This window comes from Stegostoma tigrinum, chromosome 4 (assembly GCF_030684315.1).
Source record: "Stegostoma tigrinum isolate sSteTig4 chromosome 4, sSteTig4.hap1, whole genome shotgun sequence".
Classification (NCBI taxonomy): Eukaryota; Metazoa; Chordata; class Chondrichthyes; order Orectolobiformes; family Stegostomatidae; genus Stegostoma; species Stegostoma tigrinum.
Window position 1 is genome coordinate 116622491 of NC_081357.1, and position 19230 is coordinate 116641720.

Here is a 19230-nt window from a genome sequence, read left to right on the forward strand (position 1 = left end):
CTTCACTTTCATGTCAGCTATTTAAATCAAACTATTAAAGACACTAACAGTGTATACATCTAGTTGGGATAGAAAAAGATATGACTACAAGCAAACACTACACAGCACTAGACTAGGCGAGATGACAGAATCAATAAGGAATTTGGCACTGAAATCTTATCTTACTATCCCAGGCCTGTATAAAACTGTCTCAGGCTAGTAGCTGATGGTAATTACTTTTCACAGTTTATCTATAATACTTGGTGTGCAGTTTCAGAAGTTGCTGGAACCTCTGTTAATCATTCCAGAATTGAATGAAAGAAAATGTCAAGAGAACATATTTGTGGGACTGTAATAAAGAGACAGAATTATTTTGAGCTGAATGGAGTGGGGAAATGTTAGACAAAAATTTTTCATTGTTCTCTAACTCCTTGTGAGAAGCTATTTCAAAGTTCACTAGGCAAGAGATAAGTTGAACTCTGACTCAACACAAGCCATTTTGAAGCCTGAATCCTGAAAAATACTACAGCTTGTGTATATATTGTTTTTTCTAGTCATTTGTTTAATAGAATGGAATTTGAGTTGCTTGCGAGACTGAGGTGATATTAGTACACTCAAATAAACAATGGGAAAAATGACTTTTGTGCCGACACCTACATTGCAATGTGTGTGGCATTTATCAGAATATCGTAAACCGTAATAATTTAAAGCATCAGCATAGCTGTGAAAATCTGATTATTTGTTAAAAATGTTTTATATAATGCGTTTCCAAACATGTTGAGAAGGATTATGAATTTGAAGAAGTTGTCCGAGGTCAACATTTTCCATTGCCTCTAAGACATTATGAAGTTTCTTCTAAGTAACAAGAATACAGATTCCTCTGGCTGGAACTTTGGCAACAAATGTAGATGATTCTTTTCCTGGTCACATGAGGAGCTTCACGGAGCAAGTTGTTGCATGTTTTGGGATACCAATGAGTTCCAACTTATGGTTGGTGTAATTTGCTGTCACCATGCTCTTTGCTTGATTGGGTCCAAAGTCTACCTTATTTAGACTCAGAATCTGTGAAACATAGTTACTCCATAAGAGATAACAAAGTGTGGAGCTGGATGAACACAGCAGGCCAAGCAGCATCTCAGGAGCACAAAAGCTGACGTTTCGGGCCTAGACCCTTCACAGACTCTTACTCTATAAGAGATCAGGAAGCATCAAAAGGCACCTGATAGACATCCCACAAGCCATTGTTACACAAAATTAGGGATAATGAGACCAGGAGTAATACAGTAGGACACTTTGTGTATCAGTTATTGGACAGACTGTAAGAATAGACTTAAATAAAAACAAAATACAGCAATTGCTGGAAATCTGAAACAAACACAAGGAATTCTTGGGAAACTCAGCACGTCTGGTAGCATCTGTGGAGATGGAAACTGTGTTAACGTTTCGAGTTCTGCACGACTCTTCTTCATAATCTTGCTAAAGAAGGTTCTGTAGAAGAGTCATGCCAGACTTGAGCCTAAACTCTGTTTCTCTTTCCACAGACCCTTTGCTTGTTGGAGGAAGAATAAGTTGGTAAATTTCAGAATAGCAGTTATATGTAGTGGAGTGCCACAAAAAATCAATACTTGGGCTGCAGATATTTACAATCTATATCAAAATCTTGGTTGAAGTGACCAAGTGTACTTTATCTCAACCGATTTATTGTATAAAACTAGAGAACAAAACAGCCTGACAGGAAGTTGTAAGGGGAATTGGGAAGTAATTAGGCAAGAAGGTAGCAGTATAATGGGGGGGATGATTGGTTTGATATGATCTGATTTGTTGTTGTCACACATACTGAGATACAGTGAAAAGTGTAGTTTTACATGTTATACACAAAGATCATTTTATCCTCTTTGGTAGTAAGAATTGAAAAGCAGAATTTTTTTTTAAAAGACGGGAGATGTTTAAATGTTGGAGATACCAGATAATTGTAACGTGATATTTTTTTGGTAGGAAGGTTGAAGAGAGGCAACATAAAATATATTAAATTAAAATATAGCATTCCGAGTGGTGCAGAGAGACCTGGGAGTATATTTGCAATCAAGTGACAGGGAAGGTTGAGAAAGCAGTTAGCAAAGTAGGTGGAAGAAAAGAAGTTATGATCAACATATTCTAAACTCTGTGTCAACCTTCATTGGATATTGTGTCCAGTTTTGGGCACTACTGGTTAAGAAATACGTGAAAAAACTGAGGAGTTAGGGAAAAGAGTCATGAAAGTTTCCAAGGATAAGAAATGTGGTTACATGGATACATTAGAGACCCTTGGGTCAATCTTCTCAGAGGTAAAAAAGAATAAAAGAAGGTTTTACAGAGGCATTCAAAATCATGTAGAATCTCTATGGAGCGTGTAGGGTGATGCTGTTTCTGTAAGAGAAAGGATAGAGAATGAGAGGACACAACCTAAAGTGATCTTTTTGTATTCATTCACAGGATGAGGGCGTCACTGGCTAGGGCAGCATTTCTTACCCATCACTAATTGCCCAGAGGGCAGTTAAGAGTCAACCACACTGCTGTGTGTCTGGAGCCGCATGTCGGCCAGACCAGGTAAGGATGGCAGTTTCCTTGCCTAAAGGACATTAGTGAACCAAATGGGTATTTCCAACAATGAACAATGGATTCATCGCCATCATTAAACCTTAAATTCCAGATTTATTTTTATTGAAATCAAATTCCATCATCTGTTGTGGTGGGATTTGAACCTAGAATATTATTTGGGTCTCTGGATTAGTAGTCCAGTGATAATGCCACTGATTGGCAAAAGAAATATTGGCAACACAAACATGCTATCGTTGTTGACATTTTAAGCTAACTTTTACTTCAGAGAGAAACGTGTTGCCCGATTTGGAGTTCCTTCCTGAAGCTAACTAGTGGTGCTTTGGGCAGCTAGGGCTATTTTGCTGTGATTTATTAGCAGAATATTGAGCCATCTAATATCTGTATTGCTTAAGCTTTTCAGATGTGGAATTCAGTGCTTACTATACTATTCTCCTTCGGAGACCTGAAGAAGAAGCGTTCATGTTCATAAGTGAAGAAGAATTCATATAAATCTGTCTTCATTTTAACATCATACAATCTGATCTTATATTTAGCGTACTATTTTGGTTTGATATCATTTTTCTTTAACTGCTATGAATTTGAAAATGTGGGAAACACAGAAGTAATTTGAAGCAGCTATTTGAAGCATAAGAAGGTAATTTTGCCCTAATGAAAAAAGTATTGGCAAACTGGCAATTGTGTCTTTCGCGTCTTGATTGTTATTTCTATCAACTTTAATCGGGAGAGGTGTAAAACAAACTGCAAAATTGGAATTACTATTTTATGCTGTTGCAGAAAGGGAAAATGGCCTGAAGGGGTTCTGTGCAGTGAAGGATGAAGAACTGGCAATCACAAATATTTCTGCTGGGAAAGTGTAACTACAGAAGAAAAATTGACACAGAAGTGGTAAATATGTAACAACAGGGAAGAAGCGTTTATCAATGAAACATAAAAGCACAGAACTCAAAAAATAGGTATACTAAAAACATATTTCCTCTGTTGTCATTTAAACAGGAATTGGCTGTTTATGACACAATTTTAATTAATTTTCAGATAATGGGGCAAAGTAGTAACTCAAACCAAACTTATGTTTATCTTAATTGTATACCTTTACTATAAATTGAAACCTACAAAATCAGAGGTTTGGACTTATCACCTCCATTGTTTTAGTGAGCATCGAAAGGCTATCATTAGTCACAAAGTTGTCTGTTTTCCCAATGGTTCGTGGATGTGGCTGTAACTGCCTAGGCCATTATTCACATCCAGAAGAAGGTGGAAAGTCACCTTTGTGAACCACTATAGTTTTTGAGATGTATGGCACAGTGGCTCAGTGGTTAGCACTTCTGCTTCACAGCGCCAGGGACCCATATTCGATTCCACCCGTGGAGGACTGTCTGTGCAGACTTTGCATGTTCCCCTCTGTGTCTGAGTAGGTTTCCTCCCACAGCCCAAAGATGTGCACACTAGTTGAATTAGCTATGGGGAACGCAAGGGGTGAGTCTGGGTGGGACGCTCTTCAGAGGCTTGGATTGGCTGAATGGCCTGCTTCCACACTGTAGAAATTCTATGTAGCAAAACCCATTGTGCTGCTGGGAAGGGAGTTGCAGGATTTTGGCGCAGGGACCCTGAAGGAAAGGTGGTATATTGCAAGCCAGGGTGGTGTATGACATAGATCTTGTGTGTATCTGCTGCCTTTGACTTTCCTGTTAGTTCCTAAAACTAACTTCATCCAAAGACATTGATCCCCTCATCACCAGCCCCAGATTGACTGGGGAGACAATGATATCCACTGGTCTGATATGATCAGGGTGATGACAAAGCCAATCAGAAGGTACTCACACATTCTATGATATTGAAGATCAGGAATTCCCATTGTCCCACAGAATCAGCTAGACAAGGGGTGGAAAAATAACAACTCACATTTTCTGGCCAGGGGACCAGTTGAGGCAATTTCTGCTTTTCTCACCATCTGAGTAGACCAGTCAGCAAACTGGGGCAGCCTCAGAATCAAACCGTGAGAAAAGGAAAGAAGAAGCATGAGGCACACAGCTTTGCAAGGTTGGTATCTCAGAGCAGCATTTCTCTCTGCAAACAGGACTGATGGACACTCCAGGGAGCAGGAATGGCCCCGAGGACTTTGACCAGAGAAGACACAACCCAGCAGCCAAAGTCAACAGCATGAACACTTCATCTGCAGCTTGCAGAATACTCAAAGCAGCACCATACGCAGACAGTCATCCCTCATGTCCTGACCAAACATTAGGTAACTTTGGGAGTTTAACAACTGTGAGCAAGGGAACCAGTGTGGGCTTAACTGAATGAAGTCCAAGGGGAAGTTTTTTTTTATTAGTCATATAAGAATATTTAGAATTGGTTGTGCCATATTCACTGCATATATTAAACGTATTATTATAATTTAAAATCTCTGCCAATTGCATTATTCATCAGCCTTCTGCATGATTCATAGAGACAACCCAGACCTTCAATCATAAATAAGTGAGTCTGGTGGTGATCAGCAAGGCTCACATGATCAAAAACACCCCATGGTCCAGGATGATGCACGTTTCTTGAGTAATGTTCATCCAGGCACGTGGATAATATTCTGTCACATTTTTGCCTAGTGCCCTGTAGATGGGCTTGGGGAAACAGGAATTGACATGTTCACTGCAAGATTCATAGCTGCTTCACCTCCTTTTCACCAAGGGCAATGAACCTATATCACATCCACACAGGGGCCCACACTTACCTCACCGTCTTCAACTACAAACCGTTTCTGCTCACTCACTTGAATTACTTCACCACCTCTCCCATTCCTGCATCATCACTAACTGATTTTACATTTACCATCTTCATACGCAAGTTTTCCCTTTAATCTCATTGCAGGAGAAACTGGCCCAAAACTGGGCCCAATGGCCAATGAGGCAGGGAGGGTAGTAGACATCAGTCTCACTCACTACAAGGAGAAAACAGGGGAGCTGGCCATCTAAGGATCTTGAACCTAATAAAGTTATGATCACTCTCTGCAAAATGTTCCTCACTAATACTTCAACTACTCACCTGGCTTCATTACCCAGACCCATCCTCCTACACTATTACTGTAACACTGCATTTCCCACAGCTAATCCACATAACCTGCACATCCCTGGACACTATGGGCAATTTAGCCTGGCCAATCCGCCTAACCCACACATCTTTGCACTAAGGATGTGAGGACATTTTTTTGGCAACAGAGAGTGTTAGAAATCTGCAACTCAGTGTCTGTAAGAGTGGTAGAGGCAGAAACCCTCATAACACAGAAGAAGTATTTAGATGTGCATTTGCAATGCCAAGGTAGACAAGGCTATAGGCCACGTGCTGGAAAAGGGGATTAGAATAGTTCAGTGGCCATTTTAGACTGGCACAGATTTGCAGGGTCTTTATATGTGCTGTAGTCCTCGATGACTCTATGACCTGTTCGACCATTTGGCAGCTCCTAATCCTCTCCCATTCACTACAAGGTGTCACACTACTATCTGCAATTGCCTCCTCTCACTATTGTCATTGCTTCGGTGACCCAATTCAATGAAGCTCAACCCCCAAGCTTGAGTCGCTAGGACTCCACGGACTGTGTCTTGAAATGAACCGTTAGCATATTGATCAAACTAGACAGACAGCTCCCAGACTAGTGTCTCCACATTACCCCAACTGATCTATCTGTTATCCTCATACTGCTTACACTTGACCTGCAGGGCTGATTGTGGCCCAATCCTCAAACTGTAAAAATATGGAGCATTGGTCTCTTGTCGTACCAGTCACCTGAGAGACGGCTGTCAAACCCCTGCAGTGTAATCCAATGAACCTCTAGGCTGATTGAGTTCTATCTTCCCCCTTCACCTCACTAAGGGCTCTTCCCCTTTGAGTTTCACCCATCACACTTTCTTGAAGTATATGCAGTGTGTTTGCCACAGAAATTGCTGGTGCATATTGCAGGGTGTGATAGTGAAGTAGGTCAGTGCTGCACGTCTGTCCCCCTATCTGACTGACACAGGGACTGTTCAGTGTTCACACCATTACAAGCCTTTCCCACAGTATTAAAGTGGAGCGTAAACCATAGGAGATGGCAGCCTCAACTCAGTGCTGAATTCATTGAGTGCTGAGAATGGAAGCTAAGGGCTATAAGATGCAAGTGTACCTGACAGTGCACATACATAAGCTGCATGGTGGTTCTTGCATGTAAAGCACAGTCAACCTGAGAGCAGGCAGGAGGTTGTCGGTTTGCTGCTGAAGAATTGCATTGATAAGCAGTCAAGGTGGATGTCATGGAGCATTCAAGGACATTGCACAGGAGGAGCATTGCGTGATAACCAGCACAGGCATTCAGCAAGCTACAGCCACCGTCTACTTCCTAGACTTTGTCAGTTGGGGTTATGCACCATTTCATTTCTCAGTTGGATGCGTGATATAAATAGGGCAAGTTGGGATACTAATTATATAAATACTTGGGAATAAGCTAGGCACCTGTCTCCATTCAAGGGCGAGATTCTGAAGTCGCCAGGTAAGACTAGAGGAGAAAATTGTGCCAGATTTTTTTGAAGTCAAGAATCAGATGTTTTTCATTCTCACAAAATGCAGCCACCTTGCTTACTATTACTCTTCCAATACCAGGGAAGGGAAGATTCCACCCATTCTATGAGGAAAAAAGTGCACAAAAACAAATTTTGCCTTCTAAGTGGAGTTTTCTCAAATATTGTAAAACTCCTGGTTATATTTTTTGAAACAAATGTATAAAACCTATAAGCTACAAACAGTTTTTCTCTGGAGATTTAGCAGTTTTTTTGACCTAAGAATTACACCCATGAACTCTATGAAGTGAATTACTGACTAGTAATATAATGAATGTCAAAATCAAAGCTTTTCAAATCCCAGAATCACTTTTCTATCATCTTAAAGCTCCCAAACAGAATGTTAATCATTCAGAGAAACGTTTGAAAGCCCCCCAGTGATTGAATGGTAATCTCCAGGCCCTTACAGCCTTTCAGGCAAAAGAGAACTTCCATATGGTTCCACTAGGGTTATTTAAAGTGAGTTAGAACTTTTTCAAAGTAACCCAGAATAGAACCAGCTGCCACTACAATGGAATGTAGAACAAAACTTAGCATAAAGTCTGCTTTATAGTTTATTTAGATTGCCTCTAGCCAAACACCAACCTCTACTGATTTTACTTCCATTGTACAAATGTTCTCATGTAGCTTCTAGCGTTTTTACCAGGAAATATGCCCAACACAATGTCAAGGCAATTATCTCGTGCTTTAACTGTGAAGGTTGCTACGAAAGCAGATGTTCCTGCACAATCAAGGGCCTGCACACTAGGAAAAAAGAGGGAAATAATTTGTTGGGGCCAGAGATAATGGGAACTGCAGATGCTGGAGAATCCAAGATAACAAAGTGTGAAGCTGGATGAACACAACAGGCCAAGCAGCATCTCAGGAGCACAAATGCTGACATTTCGGGCCTAGACCCTTCATCAGAAATAATTTGTTGCATTTCTTTTCAATTCCTTCTTGCAGTTTCATGATAACAACACCATTTCAAAAATGGACACTGCCCTAAGGCCTTAAGAAAGCATCTTCTGTAATGGTGGAGGTTTAGTTTGAAGCTGGACGAGTATGCCAACAAGCAATTCAAGACTTTCCACTTCTACATTCCAGTCACAGATGCTGTGCGACACAATTTGGCTCAACAAAAGAAGTGAACTTGCTCTAAAATTACATTTAATCTGCTTCCAATCAAGAAAGATCTGTCACTCAGAGAAGCTTTTGGCTTCTTGCAGGAAATTTGTGGAAAAGATAAGGAAGCAACTGTCAATTATTCCTTCAAACTGAAGACACAAAAATGATAACTGATATTAGGATAAAGTTGGGCTGTTTCATTATGCTGCATATTATTTTGACACCTCGGGACTTGTCTATTCCAACACATCCAATGTCAGCCTTCTAATCGCCAAGCTGTGAATTTACCTGAGACTGGCTGACTGCTTTTTACCCCTTACCACTTCCCATTCACTCACAACCCTCTGCTAGTTAAATCTACACTGGCTCTCGCTTGAACAACACCTCAGTTTTTACATTCTTATCATTGCTTTCAAATTATTCCAGGAATCTGCACTTGGACAATTCCAGGCTCTTGCTTGTCACTCTTTTTACTTGGTCCAACAATGGTGGCTAAACTCCAAAATGGCTTTGCCCCTGTACTACTCCTTCCTCCATCTACCCTTCCTGCTGCATCGGGACAGCAGCCAACAGAATCAAAGAGCCCTCCCACCCTTTATGTACTCTCTTCCATTGAGCAGAAGATACAAAGGCAGAGGCTAGATAGGCTGAGACATTTTCACTGAAGCATAGGGGTTTGAAGGGTAATCTCATAGAGGTTTATAAAGTCATGAGGGGTATGGGTAAGGTGAAAGGCAGGTGTCTTTTCCCCAGGGTGGGGATTTCAAGACTAAGGGGCATATTTTTAAGGTGAGAGAAAAACGATTTTAAAAAGGCATGAGGGACAATTTCTTTTTATACAGGGTGGCACATGTGTGGAATGAACTTCCAGAGGAAAGTAATGGATACAGTTACAGTATTCAAGAGGCATTTGGGTAAGTAGATGAATAAGAAATAAGAAATATTTGGAGAGATGTGGGCCAAGTGCAGGCAGGTGGGAATAATTTAGTTTGGTATTACGATGGACATGGATTGGACGGACTGAAGGATGTTTTCATGTTGTATGACTCAATGAATCTATAACACGTACTAACAGACTCACGAACAGTTCCTTCCCACTGTTGTCAGAATTTTGAACAGACCTCTCAAATCTTAATGTTGATCTGTCTGTACCTTCTCTGTAGCTGTAACACTATATTTTGCATTCTGTTCTATTACCTTGGTTTACTTAGGTAAGGTATGATTTTCCTGAATAGCACGCAAAACAATATTTTTCACTGCATACTGATACATGTGGCAATAATAAATCAAATCAAATTCTTTAAGATGCTCTGAAAACCTACTTCTACTTTGACTAAGCATTTAGTCATTTACTCTAATATAATTTGACTTGAAGGATCCTGGGTCCTATTTTTTGACTAAAATGTGTTAAAGGCATAATGGTCATGACCAGGTGAGAAAGGGAAATCGGCTCTCTTCTTTTTAACCCACTCGCGGTCAGTCAAAATGTTTGTTATTTCTTCTATTAGAATTAAAATTTCTATTGCTAGAAGATGAAAACTCCAATTAACAAAGTGCTCTGAAGTAAAAGAAAGAGAGATTTTATTGTCTAATAACTCAGATAGAGAAAATAAATTAAAAACACAGCATCAAACATATGCACAAACACAAGTAATAAGACTTTTATAAGTTTACAATAGTACAGATAGAGGGAGGTAAGGCTACATAGCTTGAGTCCTCAGACCTTTGAGATATTAAATACTAAACCTATGGTCGTGGATTAATGGTCGATTCATATTACCCACAGCAGTCACACAGTGAATAGGCTTTTTTAGTTCTGTGTGGATAGATGCTTTCTCAATTTGCTTTTGTTTTATCAGGCACTGTTTTCTGAGATGATGAAATAGGCAGGAAGAAAGAGTTCCGGTTCTCGTTGTCACAGATATATTTTTTTCTTCTTTCCACGCTGCTTTTCATACAAACACATTAGATTGCTTTAGTCAGAGATAATGGGAACTGCAGATGCTGGAGATTCCAAGATAATAAGATGTGAGGCTGGATGAACACAGCAGGCCAAGCAGCATCTCAGGAGCACAAAAGCTGACGTTTCGGGCCTAGACCCTTCATCAGAGAGGGGGATGGGGGGAGGGAACTGGAATAAATAGGGAGAGAGGGGGAGGCAGACCGAAGATGGAGAGTAAAGAAGATAGTGGAGAGAGTGTAGGTGGGGAGGTAGGGAGGGGATAGGTCAGTCCAGGGAAGATGGACAGGTCAAGGAGGTGGGATGAGGTTAGTAGGTAGCTGGGGGTGCGGCTTGGGGTGGGAGGAAGGGATGGGTGAGAGGAAGAACCGGTTAGGGAGGCAGAGACAGGTTGGACTGGTTTTGGGATGCAGTGGGTGGGGGGGAAGAGCTGGGCTGGTTGTGTGGTGCAGTGGGGGGAGGGGATGAACTGGGCTGGTTTAGGGATGCAGTGGGGGAAGGGGAGATTTTGAAACTGGTGAAGTCCACATTGATACCATATGGCTGCAGGGTTCCCAGGCGGAATATGAGTTGCTGTTCCTGCAACCTTCGGGTGGCATCATTGTGGCAGTGCAGGAGGCCCATGATGGACATGTCATCAAGAGAATGGGAGGGGGAGTGGAAATGGTTTGCGACTGGGAGGTGCAGTTGTTTGTTGCGAACTGAGCGGAGGTGTTCTGCAAAGCGGTCCCCAAGCCTCCGCTTGGTTTCCCCAATGTAGAGGAAGCCGCACCGGGTACAGTGGATGCAGTATACCACATTGGCAGATGTGCAGGTGAACCTCTGCTTAATGTGGAATGTCATCTTGGGGCCTGGGATGGGGGTGAGGGAGGAGGTGTGGGGACAAGTGTAGCATTTCCTGCGGTTGCAGGGGAAGGTGCCGGGTGTGGTGGGGTTGGAGGCTTTAGTCAACTAGTTTCTTACCAAACTTGCTCAAGCAAAGATGCAGATTAATGACAGTTTGGATTATGTTTGGATTATGTTTACACTTTTAACAAAAATTGTTAAAGATACATAACACAAACATGAACAATCACATTGTTTGAGAAGAATCAAGGAATAAAAACTCTGTAGAGTGTTAAACTATTTTGGTCTAGTAATAATAGTAATAGTATCAGTAGTGATAGTAATGGTAAGAGTTAAACTCATGATAAAGGGAGAAGTCACAAATCCAATTCTGAAGCAATTCTGTACACACACAACCTGCTAGCGCTAAGTATCCTCAAGGAACAGCTGTAATTGTTTGAATTCTCTTTACTTCAGACAATAGGATAGACATGAAGAAATCCTCTTCAGGAATCCTCCCAAGTAGTAAAGGTGACTTTCAAGTGGCTTTTCATCTCAGATTTTGCTGAGATATTTTGCAAAAAGAGAGACCGGGAGAGAGAACAATGGGCTACTGTTTCTTAAATTTCATCTGACTGAGTTGAAAAACTGCATTAGTCTTATTTCTTGCACAAGCTGGATCATCTGACCTCTCTTTAAAAATTCTCCAGACTGTTTGACTTAATTGGTTTCTCTTCTCCTAGCAGATGCAAAGTTGCTCTTGTTGTGCCCTTAGCAAAGTGTCCTTTACTTGACAGTTCAACATATATTCATTTGAGTCCATACAATCTTTTAAGAATCCATATTTGGATCACATCTCTTCGCAATACTGTTCATACTGGTTTAAGATAAACTGTTTTTTCTGTACTTCTCTTTGTTAACCTTACAGCCACTGAGTGTGAGGCGATCACAGGAGGTGTAAATATACAAGTGGATTCACCTCCCACATGAATAATCATGAAGGGCACCTAACTTATGTTCAATTATGTTATTAGGACCTTTCAGAGAACTGATCTAAATTTTTTGTTTGTCATCTGACTCAGAGCAGTCATCATGATATGGCATTAGTGATAATGGGAACTGCAGGTGCTGGAGAATCCAAGATAATAAAATGTGAGGCTGGATGAACACAGCAGGCCAAGCAGCATCTCATGAGCTCAAAAGCTGACGTTTCAGGCCTAGACCCTTCATCAGCGAGGGGGACGGGTTGAGGGTTCTGGAATAAATAGGGAGAGAGGGGGAGGCAGACCGAAGATGGAGAGAAAAGAAGATAGGTGGAGAGGAGAGTGTAAGTGGGGAGGTAGGGAGGGGATAGGTCAGTCCAGGGAAGACGGACAGGTCAAGGAGGTGGGATGAGGTTAGTAGGTAGGAGATGGAGGTGCGGCTTGGGGTGGGAGGAAGGGATGAGTGAGAGGAAGAACAGGTTAGGGATGCAGAGACAGGTTGGACTGGTTTTGGGATGCAGTGGGTGGAGGGGAAGAGCTGGGCTGGTTGTGTGGTGCAGTGGGGGGAGGGGACGAACTGGGCTGGTTTTGGGATGTGGTGGGGGAAGGGGAGATTTTGAAGCTGGTGAAGTCCACATTGATACCATTGGGCTGCAGGGTTCCCAAGCGGAATATGAGTTGCTGTTCCTGCAACCTTCGGTTGATATGGCATTGCCTATTTTTCGTAGAATCCCTAACATGTGGAAACAGGCCATTTGGCCCACCAAGGTCATACCTACACTCCAAAGAGCATCTCACCAAGTCTCAACCCCATAACCTTGCATTTCCCATTGCGAATCCATCTCACCTACACATCCCTGGACACTACAGGCAATTTAGTATGATCATTCCACCAAACCTGCTTGTCTTTGGACTGTGGGAGGAAACCAAAGCACCCAGAGGAAACCCACACAGACACAGGCAGAACGTGCAAAGTCTGCACAGACAGGACGCTGAGGGTGGAATTGAACTCTGGTCTCTGGCACTGTAAGACAGTAATGCTAACCACTGAGCCACCACGCTGCCCTAAACTGAATTCATCCCAGACAGGACTTGACCCACAATCCTGGGTTTAGGAGGCAACTGCTTTGCCCAGTAGGCCACTAGGGCCATTTTTTTTTAAACATCAAGAAAAAGTTCACATTGTCCAAAGTCCAGTTCTTGAAAGTTACAAGTCTGATGTCTTCTTGGACATGACATTGGTTCCATTACTTAAATCACCAGTAATTTAATTCAAACTTGCAATTGCAAAGGAAATCAATGCTTACATTCCATGTCTGGTCATCACCCAGACCTTGCAAACTAAGTTCTGAGTACCAGAAGTTAAACTTTTGCATTAAACATTTATTTTTATTAGACACTTCACTATAAATCAAATATGTAATTATTTGGAAACACTTATTCCTCTTTTCATTTGTAACTAATCAATACTATAGTTCTTCTTATCATCCTTATTTGGGCAGAGACAAGTACCAGAGTCTGTGAGAAGCCATTATAATCTGGCACCGAGAAATAAAAACACACATCATGCACAAAAAAAAATCGGAGGCAACGATTTTGTGAAACATTCATTTGTTTCTTCATCCAAAATCTGCAATAGATCTCCAGGTTTTAAAGGTCACCTTCAGTAGGTAATGCTTCAGGTTGAGAAATAGCCATGCCATGGCTGTACAAATTCTTTCTAAATGTGGAATGATAACAATGCCTAGGAAGGATTCTGAACAAGCCATCCTCTATGCTACAAGGTCACATTCACAAATATGCCATGAGATACCGTGACCAGTTGTTCAGACTGCTTTCAGAAATGACTTGCTGCATTTTTGAGTTGATGGGACTGGAATACAACATGGTTATTAATCCTGTACGTAATGCTATTGTCACATTGAACTTTAAAAGAGCATCTAATTACCAGATATATTCACATTGTAGTTTGAGGCATGGGGTCCCACAGTTGTTACGATTATTTCATCACTTCTAACGTCTTTGGGACAGCTTCCTCTCCATCCAGACATTCTATTAGGATGGGAAATCCTGAGCACCAATTGGCAGATCCATCATTTGATTAATTGTAGATAAGAAACAATAACATGTCAATGTTTTCAGTTAAATAAAAGGTGCAGCTCCATGCAATACCATTGCCTCAAGACCCCTTTGGCAGTGTCATTATATTGACTCTGATTTAGCAGTCATTACCACACTGAGCTTACCTCCCTGTTCAATTGATTGTAGGGCTCTATAACGATGTTGTCGGCAGTCAGTTTCAGTGACAGTGTAAAACTTTCCAAGCAGTCAATCAGTTTAAAGAGCTTTACAGATGACCAGAGATAAGGTGTAGAGCTGGATGAAAACAGCAGGCCAAGCAGCATCAGAGGAGCAGGAAAGTTGACGTTTCGGGCCTTGAGCCTTCTTCAGAAATACTGAAGAAGGGTCTAGGCCTGAAATGTCAGCTTTCCTGCTCCACTGATGCTGTTCGGCCTGCTGTGTTCATCCAGCTCTACACCTTGTTATCTCAGATTCTCCCACATCTGCAGTCCCTACTATCTCTCTACAGACAACCACCCAGGAAATGAAATGGGTGAATATGTACATTACTTTTTAAGAAGCTTCACTGGGAGAAACGTCATGTTTGAGACATAAACATATGGTTAAGGCAGAAGGTGAAATACAAATGTCAACAAACAAGTATTTATTTCAAGGAGCTAGTTTACAAATTCTGGCAATTAATCATAACAGAGTCACTGCACAACATTCTCCAAACACAAAATTACTTTTCTGGAACAGTTTGATTGTTTAGAAAAGGTTATAACCAGATCACCACTGGAATAAGAGCTTTATTAATGGAGGTTCTAATAGCAATGTGGGAGCAGAGCAGGGTCATCCTTGCCATTTGAACTAATTTCACAGCTTACTAAAAATCAAAAGAACTGTGGATGCTGTAAATCAGAAACAAAAACAGAAGTTGCTGAAAAACCTCAGCAGGTCTCGCAGCACCTGTGGAGAAAAATCAGAGTTAAAAGTTTGGGTCGAGCGATCCTTTCTCAAATTCTGTTTTTGTTTCGAATTTCACAGCTTGTTGTCTTGGAGTAAGATGGTAACAATGCAACTAGTGGCGGGGCAGTGATAACAGGTCACAACTTCAGGACTTCCACAATAATCTGTGTTCATGTTAAATCTTGGAAGTTTCAACAGATCAAGAAAGCTAATGCCAGCAAAAAGTTGGCCATCAAAATTCTTACAATTCTGGTCCAATTTCAAAAAGAGTTGGTGTATGCTCCTCCAGAAACAGGACTAACTTGTTCCTTGCCTCAAGTGATAAAACATTCTTATCATACCTACATTTAAATGGACAATGGCAGTGCAGCTGGATATAGAGGCTTCTTTTTTATATCAGTCACATTTGTGTTGGCCTCTTATTGGGGTTACACAGATAATCAACTGTAACAGGTAATGCAGAGGTTATGGTAGGGGAGGAGCTTAGAACATCATCGGTAGGAAAAGTGTATTGAGCAAAACCACTGGGATTGCAGCTAAACAAGTGTTATGTTCTTAAAGGAAGTGGCTGCAGAGACAGTGGATCCATTGGTTGCATTGTTCCAAAATTCCCTGGATTGAGGAAAAGTTTCGGTGGATTGGAAAAATGCTGATATTCAAGTGCATAGCTCCCTCAAAGTTGCCACCCAGGTGGATAAAGTTGTTAAGAAAGCATATGGTGTTTTGGCTTTCATTAACGGGGGGATCGAGTTTAAGAGCTGCGAGGTTATGTTGCAGCTCTACAAAACCCTGGTGAGACCACACTTGGAATATTGTGTCCAGTTCTGGTCGCCCTATTATAGGAAAGATGTGGAGGCTTTGGAGAGGGTGCAAAGGAGGTTTACCAGGATGCTGCCTGGACTGGAGGGCTTGTCTTACGAGGAGAGGTTGACTGAGCTTGGACTTTTCTCTCTGGAGAGAAGGAGGAAGAGAGGTGACCTGATCAAGGTGTACAAGGTAATGAGAGGCATGGATAGAGTCGATAGCCAGAGACTTTTCCCCATGGCAGGATTGACTGCCACGAGGGGTCATAGATTTAAGGTGTTAGGAGGGAGGTATATAGGAGACATCAGAGGGAGGTTCTTCGCCCAGAGAGTTGTGAGCGCATGGAATAGTTTACCAGTGATAGTCGTGGAAGCGGAGTCATTAGTGACATTTAAGCAACTGCTGGACATGCACATGGACAGCAGTGAATTGAGGGGAATGTAGGTTAGGTTATTTTATTTTTGGATTAGGATTATTCCACGGCACAACATCATGGGCCGAAGGGCCTGTACTGTGCTGTACTTTTCTATGTTCTATGTTCTATTGCACCCTTATTCAAAAAGTGAGGGAGGCAGAGAGTAGGAAGCTACGAACCAGTTAGTTTAACATTTGTTGATGTGGAATTGTTAGAACGCATTATTAAGGAACAAAGAATTTGGAAGGTCAAAATATAATCCATCAGAGTCAGCATGGCTTTATGAAAGGTAAATCACGTTTAAGTAATTTATGAGAGTTCTTTGAAAATGTGACAAGCAACATGGATAATGAGGATCCTGGAGTTATAGTAAAGATGGACTTCCAGAAGGCATTCGCTAAGGAGCTGCACTAAAGGTTAATACACATGGGATGAGGGGCTATTTATTATCATGGGTAGAGTTAACTATTTACAATGTATATAGAATTTACTCATCCAGAGTGCAGTGGATGCTGGGCCATTCAGTAAATTTAAGGAGGAGATAGATTTTTAATTAGTAATGGATTGAAGATTTATGGAGAGTGGGCAAGAAAGTGAGATTGAGGTTGGGATGCAATTAACCATGACCATATCAAATGGCAAAGCAGACTAATAGGCTGAATTAGAGATCATGGGAACTGTTTACTTCTGCTCCTAGTTCTTATGCTCTTATTATCAAATTGTTTTTTTTCTAACAGAATTTTCATAACGTCAAAACAGATCCTGGAATATTGAAAAATGCAAAGTTGTATTTAAGTTTCTTGAGTGACTCTGCGAGAAAAAATATTTTTTGCTGTATGATTTATGTGTTCAGTATTCACTCCACTTGTCCAGTAGTACTTGGAAAGGTTAACAATACACTTAAATCTGAAGAGTTCAAGTTGATGAAGCTTCTTAGGTCAGAATTATTTGCTATATATTGGGCCTTGTAACATATACCACAATGACCGGCTTCTTGTTGAGACTGATATCTGGAAATTTATTAACACTACTGCACCTTTATATCAGAATTGTCCAAGTCATGATATCATCTAATTGTCTTAAAGGATACTGTCTTTTTGGGATCTATCCAATAGCATAACCTGGTATCTGCCCCAAATAATCCAAAGATATCTGTAAGTAACCACTGCACATTGTGTTTTGATAATGCTGTACGAAATGCCTGGGGACATTGTTCAACACTAAAGGTGCTATATGATTGCAAGTTATTGTTGTTGTTGCTGTTGAGTCAGGTTCTAAATGAAAGCGGTGCAACGTGAACCATCACATATTTAAAAGAAAGAATGAATGTAAAAATCTGATGTAAAGATAGAAACTGCTACAAGTGCACTGCAGGTCAGTTAGCAGCTGGAAGATGCAGACATGTACATCATTCAGACACATGGAGCCTCCAAAGGATGATCCTGTCTGAAGCACCAATCTGCTTTTCTCTTTTGAAGTTGTTGAATGCGTTTTGGTATGCTTCCAGCAATTTCAGGCTTCATTTTGTTTCTAGCACTTTGTGGCTCTTTAGAAAAGAGAAACCAATGATAAAGCTAAATTAATGTGAAGCACTTATCTTTTGATGTGTTCTATTTGATTTTTTTTCATAAACATCGTCGTATTGTGAAACTTAGGATCCAGAGCCTCAAGAAAGGCTGAAGCACATTCATTTCCATACCGATGGAGAAAATGATTATCCCTGCTGACACCCACTTAGTGTAGAGTGATGCCCGCTAACCTCACTAACAAAGTATGAAGTTGGCTCCTTTCTGAATGGAAGTTCTCTGATGAAGGGTCTAGGCCCGAAACGTCAGCTTTTGTGCTCCTGAGATGCTGCTTGGCGTGCTGTGTTCATCCAGCTCCACACTTTGTTATCTTGGATTCTCCAGCATCTGCAGTTCCCATTATCACTTTCTAAATGGTATTGTTTTCTCTTAAATATCAATTCCAGCAGCATTTTTTTTTGCTAAATGCAAAAATTTAGAAAGACAGATCGTTTTCCTTGGAAAGCTTCTCACAGCCCTTTCTCCTTCCTTCTTAAAGGTGCTGCTTCTATTAGGAATGTGAGTAGGAAAGATTTTATGTAAGAATCCATTCCATATTTAAGATTACATTTTGAAACAAACAAACCTCTTTTCCGGAATCTGCTAGCATCAAAATTCAGGAAAATGTTCAAAGCTCAGCTTTGATAATCCATACCTATATTGCTAATGCAGTTGGTATCTTCAGGAGAGTTGCTTGTTCTTTATTTGGCTCCTCCAACTAAGATAATCTTATTAGATAATAAAATGTGAGGCTGGATGAACACAGCAGGCCAAGCAGCATCTCAGGAGCACAAAAGCTGACGTTTCGGGCCTAGACCCTTCATCAGCTCTCTGATGAAGGGTCTAGGCCCGAAACGTCAGCTTTTGTGCTCCTGAGATGCTGCTTGGCCTGCTGTGTTCATCCAGCCTCACATTTTATTATCTTGGAATCTCCAGCATCTGCAGTTCCCATTATCTCTTATCTAAGATAATCTTATTTCTGTCTTGGAAACTTAGCATGATTGTTTTTCAAAAGGCAGTGTTCTCTGACCCAACAATTTGATGAAGGGTCTAGGCCCAAAACATCAGCTTTTGTGCTCCTGAGATGCTGCTTGGCCTGCTGTGTTCATCCAGCTCCACACCTTGTTCTCTGTCCCAACACCCATTTAAAGATGCAAATTGGCTGGAGACGAGGCTTACATCCCAGGTTAAAGCAGCACCTCAAGGAAATGCAGATTGACTGGCAGCTTTGTAGACCCAACCTTAATTTAGATAATGGCCAGGGCTCGAACCACAAATTCAAAGTCCAGGAAGCTACAGCTAGGTAAGTTCAGATGATCTTACACTAGAATGAGGAGGTAGGTTTGGGTTGGAGATGTTTGTGGAGATGGACAGAACATCCACG